This window comes from Aplysia californica, unplaced genomic scaffold, assembly GCF_000002075.1.
Source record: "Aplysia californica isolate F4 #8 unplaced genomic scaffold, AplCal3.0 scaffold00961, whole genome shotgun sequence".
Classification (NCBI taxonomy): domain Eukaryota; kingdom Metazoa; phylum Mollusca; class Gastropoda; order Aplysiida; family Aplysiidae; genus Aplysia; species Aplysia californica.
In genome coordinates, this window is record NW_004798231.1 from 185,591 (window position 1) to 195,441 (window position 9,851).

The 9,851-nt window shown below is 38.8% G+C and overlaps 1 protein-coding gene across 1 annotated transcript in view; it reads right to left on the minus strand.

Moving 5' to 3' along the window:
- Positions 1-8,891, minus strand: part of LOC101863469 (centrosome-associated protein 350) — a 23,017-nt gene extending 14,126 nt beyond the window's left edge. Inside the window, exon 1 of the mRNA XM_013089485.2 lies at positions 8,786-8,891. The gene's annotated coding sequence lies outside the window, so the exon portion shown is untranslated. The remainder of the gene's footprint in view (positions 1-8,785) is intronic.
- Positions 8,892-9,851: the final 960 nt, after the last annotated feature.

Sequence of the window (9,851 nt, forward strand, 5' to 3'; positions counted from 1 at the left end):
GGGTTGGCTTTTTTTGTTTCTTTGCACCTTCCGAAAGACAAATCTTTCTTTAAAAACCACTTATTTTTCTTTCAAATAAAGGAAATTCCATTTTTAACAATATCCGCATTTTTTTTTCTTTTCAAAGCAGCTCTTAAAAAAAAAAGAAGCAAAGTAGCTCTTTCTTTCGAAAAGAGCATTTTCTTCTCTTTCAAAATGGCTTATCTTCTAAGTATAGTACTTTCTTTGTGGAAAAAAAAATTACAGGATCTATTTTTTTTAAAAAAAGGGTTAAAAAAAAAAAGGTTTCATTTCTGAACTTCAAAAGCTGAACAAATGAGTGAGGACAGGCAGCTTGAAGACTGTACAAAACCCACCAAGTGCCTTACTCTCCCCCACTAAACCAATCAAAAAGAAAAATTATCTTTGTTTTTTTGTGTTGGAGAAAAAAGGCACGGGAAATCTCTCTAGGTACCGTACGGCAAAACATAATAATAATAATCTCTACTGTGATGATACACCGAGGAGGAGCACACGTAAGGAACAAATGTACGCTACCATAGTGCGAGACAGAGCGAGAGAAAAATGCAGAGGCCGAGCGTAGTGTGGCGCCACCTGCTCGCGACAACGGCAGATTCAGAAAGTTGGGGCGAGCTGCAAGGGAGGGAAGCCATCCAGTCAAAACATTCATCAATACCAGAATAATGATCTTGAAACAGAGAAATCATTCGACAACTGACCAAAATACATCGCAATAAATAAATAAATAAATGAATGAATAAATAAATAAATAAATAAGTAAATGAACACACGTATACTCAAGGTACACATACAGCTTTGAAGAAGGTGGGGGTGGGGATTTACGTAACAGAACACAGCCACAGTAATAAAGTGTTTTCCACTGAACACAACTCTCCACATAATGAGACGAGAAGCTGGAAACGAGCCCACACAAATCAGAAAGAGAAGGAAACAAGAGAAATAAGGTGAAACAGAAAGTACCATTCAAACACTGAAGGTACGTTTGACAACAGTGGTGTGGCAAATCTTCGGGCAAAAAAGAGGTTCAAACAAAAAAAATTAAAAAATAAAACAACCGAAAACAGCGCAGGCAACACTGGCCGATAAATGCGCGAATCAGCGATCGAGACGTCTGGCAAAACAAAGTAGTGCTCGTAAGCAGATCGACTCACACATAAACACACACACACACACACACACACACAAACACACACATACAGAGTGGCAAACAAAGGGGCAGGGCAGGGGAGGAGTGAAACACAGAAAGATGGAGAAAACATTCTTATCCTGCCTAGCCACAAACAAAAATTGCTATCCGACCATTCCTGTGTTCTCAAAATTAAAACGACAGCACGAGAGACGCACACAAACAAAAGCAGCGGCAGTGTGGAGGAGACGTGGAAAGTCGTTAGCTATTTGTAGGCACTCATCAAGTTAACGCCCAGCTTTTGACAACAGCTGTTTGAAAAAACCCTGAACGTCTTTTGGACAATCTAAAGCAGCATCTGTGCACGTAGGACTAGTGCCTCCAAATGTAGGCCTGTATCATTAGCAATCTCTTTTGGACAGTCTAATACAGCACATGCACGTAGTTAGCTGTGACCTCTGAATATAATTCATACATTATTAGCGATCTCTTTCCGACGGTCTACAGCATATGTGCATAAATATCGGGTGCCTCCAAATAAAGGCCTATATCATTAGCAATTTCTTTTGGACAGTTTAAAATAGCACAAATATAGACCTATATCATTAGCAATTTCTTTTGGACAGTTTAAAATAGCACAAATATAGACCTATATCATTAGCGATCTCTTTTGGACAGTCTACAACAGAACAAGTGCAGAGACAGCGGATGCTTCTCTTTACACAAATCATTGGCAATATCTCCCACACAGTTGAAAATAGAACACGCACAATGATATCTAATCTAGTTTCTGCATTGCTAAATAATCAGCAACCTCTTTTTGGACAGTATAAACAGCACCCCCACATATTTGGCTAATGTCCCTCACAACCCCCCCCCCGCATGAATTATAACTTTTGGACGGTGCTAATGAACCATGGTCCCAAATTAGTTCTGCCTCTCAATTTCTGAACCACCACACTCCCTATTATCCTTTATAGACAGTGTTATACATTGGTCACAGCAGAAGCCACGAATCATCTTAATCCTTATTTCTCCTTGTTCTATTCAAGAAATGTTCTTCTTTTCAGATGCATCTGTCATCGTCTGACATTGACAGCATACTTTTATTTTCATTATTATTACTATTATTATTATTATTATTGTTATTTAAAAAATTATTATTATTAAAACTTTGTTTTACGTACACGCATGTCGATTAATTTTTAACATGTGATGTCTTTTTCGTTGTAATGCGCATTGAGTATCTTTTAGAAAATGGAAATGCGCACTATAAATGCTATTTATTATTATTAATATTGTTATAATTATTTTATTATTATTATTAGTAGTATCATTATTATTGTTATTATCATTATGATGATGATATAGTTAAATCCAAGCAAAACAAAAGCTCACAGAATGAATATCTTATTCTTTGGAACTAACAAAGCAAGAACTTTTTTACTTTTACAACAAAATTATGAAAGTGAATGGACAGTTCCTTCCTTCCTTCCCCTCATCTCTGACATTTGGTGAAAAAATAGCTGGCCCAACACCCCGCCCAACAAGGACCAACTCAAATTAATCTTGAGACGGTTCTCTACTTCTCAACTTTTTGAAAACAGGAACAAATGGTATCATGACATAAAAAGTAAGAAACCAAACAAGCAGCACCCTCTCGTCAGGACAAGTTTAGTTTTAGTAAGAGTTTAACGGCACTTGCAACCCAGTTAGGTTATAGAATTGTCAAAGATTAGAGGTGTTACTAGAGAGTAACATACACACACAAAAAAAGGAGGAGGAGAGATAAAGATGAAAGGTGTTTGATAGAAAAGAAGAAGTAAACCACACGAGAGCACCCGCCAACCACCTATGACAAACACCTTAAAGCCCAGAACAGTTGTACAGACGAGCACAGCATTAACCCTATCCGTACGTCGGGTTTTACTATCGTATCCATACGACGTGGGGAACTCTGTACCACCACTTTCCAAAGACGAAATGTACTCGTTAATCTGTCAAAATGATTTTTTGAAAAATTCTGAAAGTTTCAAAGAGATCTTCGTACTAGAAGTATTCTAAAATGTGAAGAATACAACCCCGGGGGTACAAAATGATCCCAGGGCGTACGGATAGGGTTAAAGTACACAGGAGACTTTGCCACACGAACAGGACAAAAAAACAACAAGAAATCCCCCCCCCCAAAACAAAAATAATCTTGAAAAAAAACCCCCCACTGAGAGACAAAACAAAACCTAATTCTAGGGCAAACAGCAATAGATGGCAAAAAACATCTTGGGCTGTTTCAATGATAGAAAAAAAAATATAGCAACTAATCACATACTTAAGTAAAAAATTTGAACTTTAAAATAAGTCTTGCATAAATCCAAGACTTTGGAAGACAAATCTTATATTAGTTTATACTAGTAATAATGACATTTTATTGGAAAAAAAACCCACACACACACAAACGATGGACAAATTCAAGGACACACTGACATTGCAGAATGGTTACCGACAAATGTAACAGAGTAAACTGATACAAAATTGCACACATTAACACAAGTTCGAATACAGGGCATAATGGCGACAGATTGCAGTAGATACACAAAATGATTAGAAAAAGGAGGGGACGGGGAAATGCTTTTGTCCGTAAGACCAAATAGACAATCTAATCATTGTTACACTGTTCACCGACTACTGTTACACTTTGCACCCCCTTCCCGAAAACAGAGGTAAAAAAAAAAAAAAAAAAAAAAAAAATATCATTTAAAAAAACATACCCAACAAACCAAAACAGCCCCACCACCCAAAACACTAGTGCCATTATGGACCTTGGTACACAAAAAATAGATTAATCCTTTTCCCTACTCCAAGAAAAAAAACCCACCTCAAATTATTCTCACTACAAGAAACAAATTGAAAAGGAAAAGAAAAGATAAACCACAAGCCCACCGCAGTGTGACAAAGAAGAGCACCAGTCCAATGAAAAAAAAAAAAAATACAGTTTCGGCTCTAAATATATCAATAAGCCCTCTACAATATCTCCCCCCACCCCCCCCCGGATCCCCTCCCCTTCCACCAAACCTTTCTTTGCAACACTCAAATCATCGAACCACAAATAAATACAAATCTACCCCCCCCTCCCAACCAACGTCCTTCCCGCCCTTTTTATGCAGTAGAATCCTTTACCCACTAAAAAGTCATTCCTACCTTTGTTGAGAATAATATGCCTAATGGGTAAACAATTCTTTCATAAAATAAATCATAACTAGAAAAGAAACATGGTTGGACCAAAGAAAGGCATTTGAAAATCAACGGCAAGAAGAACAACAATATACCATGTACGAAGCAAGATGAAATGGTAGTTGAGGTAGATAGAACACAATAATAATTGTACATAAAGCAAAATGAAATAACAAAATAACGTAGTCTTGGCAGGGACGACATCGAAAGCTGGCGATGGCAAAAGCGGCCGTAGACACCCTGTCAACTGTCAAATATGTCAAGTCATGTCATTAACTTGGCCCCCCCCCCCCCACGCCCCCCCCCCCCCAAAAAAGCAGCAAAAAGCAAAAAAAAAGACAAGAAAAGTCAGTCAGAAGTGTCATGTCGTGGCACCGCACTGTGACAAGACAGTGTGGGCGCCGTGTGTCATGAGGTCACGTCAGGGACACGTCACTGTGTCGTCTGCTGCAGCTGGGATGACACACAAGTTTACGTGACACACAACAAAGACATTCTCGCCTACCTCCACTGACACTACACCGACTAGAATCTAGCTCTTTATTTGACACACGCCCTCTAAATACAACACTCACGAAAAAAAGTGAACGTACAGTATCTGCTAGCTATAATACGTAATCCTAGGGTTTTAAAAAGTGTATGTGTGTGTGTGTGTGTGTGTGAATCTATATGTGTGTGTGTGTGTGTGTGTGTGTGTGTGTGTGTTGACGTAATTCACAATATTCTATTGATCTCTGAATGGTGAAATAAAGATGCACTGATCCTTGCAAAATGAAACAAACAAAAAATTTCAAATCAAATTTTAGTGTTCGGAGCATGCTGTGAAAAATTTATGCAAGTATGTGAAAATAAATTCGTTGAGTCATTAAAAAAAATTACCGTGCACACATGCTTATTATATCTGAATATACTAGAAAATATATTACAATGCTTACAAGTAAGTGTTGGTAAATGTAAGATGCACAGTTCATGATATAGTATCAGGCTTTCAAACTTATATAAATGCAAGAGTGCAGAGCTCAAGATTACAATGTAATAATCATTAATAGGGTATCTGAGGAAATTTAGGTCAGCGTATAAAATCTTCAACATTTCTAAAAATCTAATTTTAGAATGATTAAAAATGTATGAGTAAAAATATCGCACTTGCATGTTAGCGGATTTCAGGCAAAGCAAGGGTTGGTGTGGTAAAGTGATTAGACGGGACCACATAATGAGATCAGACGTTTCTCAAAGGATGACCAAAAAATGAAATCAGGCATTTCTCATAGGATGACCAAATAATGAAATCAGGCATTTCTCAGAGGATAAGCAGGCATTTCTCAAAGGACGACCAAATAATGAAATAAGGCATTTCTCATAGGATGACCAAATAATGAAATCAGGCATTTCTCATAGGATGACCAAATAATGAAATCAGGCATTTCTCATAGGATGACCAAATAATGAAATCAGGACATTTCTCATAGGATGACCAAATAATGAAATCAGGCATTTCCCAAGGAGTGACTACTTATGAGATCAGGCACTTCTCATGCAGAATAACAAACGAACTATTCCAACAGAAAAGGAAAAAAGACACATTCAAATCAAAACAGAAGCGGGAGGGAGATAGCAAAAAGTTGGATGCTTCAACTCATTAGTTCTTGGTCTAGACAACCGAAATATATTTCCCCCTTGGGTTTACAAGTGTCAGTAAGAAGAGAAGGAGGATATTCTTTTACTAACAAAAAAGTTGTCCTATAACAAAATTTGGTCCCCGACAAAAACAGAATACCCGAACAAAGGTAGTCAAAACAGGAGGCTGGGAATGATAGAAATCAGTCTCGGTGATAAAAATAACGACAAAATTAAGGGAGGCCAAGTTAGCTGTGATTCTTAGTACGTTATCAAAATTATCATGCAAAGGAGACAGCAACAGGGCAAACAGACAAGACATACTGGTGTGCCGCCCAGAGAGGGAATTTCAGACAACCGTTGTTAGAAGCAAAAGGTTTATGATGTTGGAACAAGCTATAATGTGTAACCTTGTTAGAGTTAGTGTCAGCAAAAACAAAATGTACGGTGGATAAAGAGGATTCTATAATTGTACGTTAGGAGACTGCTAATGTGATATTATTCAGTGTACACATTGATGGTCAAATTCATTTGGTGTGAGTCACGGCCGGCCAGATTTTTCCTTCATGGAGGGGCAAAAGCTATTATCTTGGCACAATATTACGGATTCCACTCATGACCTTAAAAAAAGAAGGTTTAAAAATGAGATGCTCCATTTCAAAGGTCAGAACTGAACTTATTTGAATTTGGTTGTACTGTGCCAATTTGCTAGCCTTTGCTCCATCCATGAAGTTGAAGTGAAAGGAAATTTGAGTGGCTCTGACTTAATCAAATGAATCTGATTGTCAGTGTGCAATGGGTTTTTAGATAAGAAGTTTTAGAGGTTAAGATACTGTCTGTAATAATAGTGGTGTTGTTAGCCCACAAAAATATCTAGAGAAAGGACAGTTAGTCTAGAAGTAGTAATCAAGGGAAGGACTTTGTTTTTCTCACACTGACTCTCACACAGCCTTGTTTATTTGTTTGTTTTAGTAAGGTTTTACGGCGCTCGCAACTGCATAAAGTCATATGAGCGCCAAGGGGTGGATGTCAATGGAAAAGTCCAAACAATGAATCAGGCTTACTCTGCTCATCTCTCTAGCCTCAACAGCACAAAGTCTGCTTCGACTATCAAGGCCCCCCGGAAGTAGCAGTTCACAAGAGAGTGACAAATATACAAAAAAAAGTAGAGGAAAAATGACTAGAGTAAGCATGAGGACAGAAAAAGCAGCAGTTCCCCTAACGTTGTTCCAGCACAGTATGAGCATGACATTGATAAATCAGCCCATTTACAATTCTTCTACTGTTCATAAGAACATGTTTATATCCCCACTTTGGGAATGGCCTCAAGACACTTGAGTCAGTAGCACTGCTCTGGTAGGGTATCACACAGCCACAAGGAGAGCACAACCAATGGGAATTTCTGGTTAAAACATGATGTATTACGCCCCCTTTGACACAATTTCAGTTAACTGGTGACCGGGCCCTTTTGCATCCGTTCTGTCAGAGCCCACCACAGTCTCAGAGATTGTAAGCAAGAGCAAGGGTCTTCTTAAATGCTCCTTTCAACACTGTTAGTTTATTCAAGAGGTGAGAATTTATCATCCACCTCTGCCGCTCAAAAGAACCACCTCCTCTCAAAAGAGCCGATTAGGTTACGAGCCTTGAAAACCCTACAAAACAACTCGAGGCCAATAACACGCTGACCAGATGGGGGAGTTGAACCAGGGCATTCCGCTTTGTAGTCCAACATGCTCTTAAGTTCACAATATGATGTGCAAAATATATCATCATGGTTTGTGCTGTGATATATCTAGTATGATTGTCTGCTTATGAGTTAGTATTAATCTAAAGATTATTATATATGTACGTTCATGCATATGCATTTTGTATTATGATGAACGACTTGCAATGTGTCTCGTGTTGTATTGTACAGGAGTGGGTGCTCTATGAATTGTCATTGTCATTATTATTATCATTATTCATGCTGTAGTTATCACTATTATTACTATTATTATCATCATTATTATTACATTATAACAGCATAGGTGCCAGAACAACACATGTCATAGAATGTGTCATGTTCACAACACACAACACACTCGAATTAGCGAGCAACACGAGTGCAGAGGCCGCAGGCAGGCAGGCATGCCAGGCTGATCTCCCGAGGTGAGTACTGGGTGGGGGGAGCATCTCATCAAGACGTAGTCACGTGGGCAGACAGACAGACAGACTGACAAGCACGCACACACACACACACACACACACGATACACACACTGACCCACGGGTACGGTGCAAGCCTTCTTCATGCAGCTCAATGCCCCTCAATATCACACAATCATTACGACAGACAGACAGACTGACAAACACACACGCACGCACACGCACACACACACACTCACACACACATATACACACACACACAATGACCCACGTGTACCGGTATGGTGCAAGCCTTCTTCATGCAGCTCAATGCCCCCAATATCACACAACCATTACGTGCGTGGACACTCAGGTGTCAGACGAGACTGTGTGAGCACCAAGTAAGAGTAATCAAAGTCGAAGAATATGGTGTGAGTCAGGGTGAGAGAAAAACAAAAAACAAAACCACCCAAAACAATATTAGTTTCCTTCACTTCCAAAAATGTAAAAAGAGAGTGCAGAAGTGTCTCTGGCAATGAGCAGGCGCCAAGAGACACGCAAGACGTGGTGCTTAAAAAAAAAAAAGAAAAAAGAAGACAAGACAATTGAGGAGATTGTCCAAATGAAAAGGTAAAAAAGAGTGGTTGAAAAAAAGGTAAACGTGACCTACCATGGCGCCAAACGTTGCTGACAAATCCTTCAGAAAACAAAAAGTGGTCATATCTCAGTGTTGCAGTCTGTATGTATGGGTGGCTGTGTGGGTGGGTGGGTGGATGGGTGGGTCAGTGGGTTGGGAAGGCCGCAGAGAGGTTTTTGTTTCTGCCCAGCGCATATTGCAGAGAGTTTCGTCAATTCCCTAGCTGACAGGGTTCGATATATTGGAAGATAAGTAGAGTGCACACTTTCCCAAACTGACATCTGCTCTGTTTGTGATCATATTTAATTAACACATCTCTGTTTGACATGATTTGATACATTTGAAGGATGGCATCTCCAAGAGCATGACATATTAACTTGACCTCTGCTTAGCTCGATCAAACTTAACCCAGAGTTCCACCTGAGCATATTGCTTTACATGTGCAAACAAAAGATCTAACCTGCAAAACACAGAAACTTTAAGATTTATTGTTGTCATCAAACCTATCAAACATATCAAATTGTGACCTAGAAAATCAAAACAGTTTAAGTTTGGAGTTTTAGAGAATATGATCAAACTGTACCAAAATGGCAGGTTTTTTTCTTCTTTTACCCTTGTGGGACAGAAAACCTGACCACCATCAAATGTATCAAACTAGAGGTATGATGAAACCTCTTGCAATGTGCACTGGCCGTTATGTGAACCTCTGCTAATGCTTGTAGCTATTTGTGTCTAAAAGCTGTTTTTTTAAAAACTCTGACGGCATCGACGAAGGCATAGCAGGGACGACCGTGGACACAACTAGCTATATTATACATGAAAGTGGGAGGTGTTGTAGTTGTAAACTGTAGGCCTATTAATGAAAGTTGACTGGGAGCAAGTGGCCACTTTGTAAAAGTTGTATACACCTGGAAAATGTTGCTGGCATAATTATAGAAACTATATTTACATACAGAAAGCGCCAAGTTCTTAATCAAGTGAAGGAAGTAAATTGAATCAAAATAGAGAAAAAGACGCTCAAATCCAAACAGTGAAAGGCAAAATAGAAAATACACAGAAATAAAGTGTTAAAAGTGGTAGATAGAAAGAAATCTCTCCA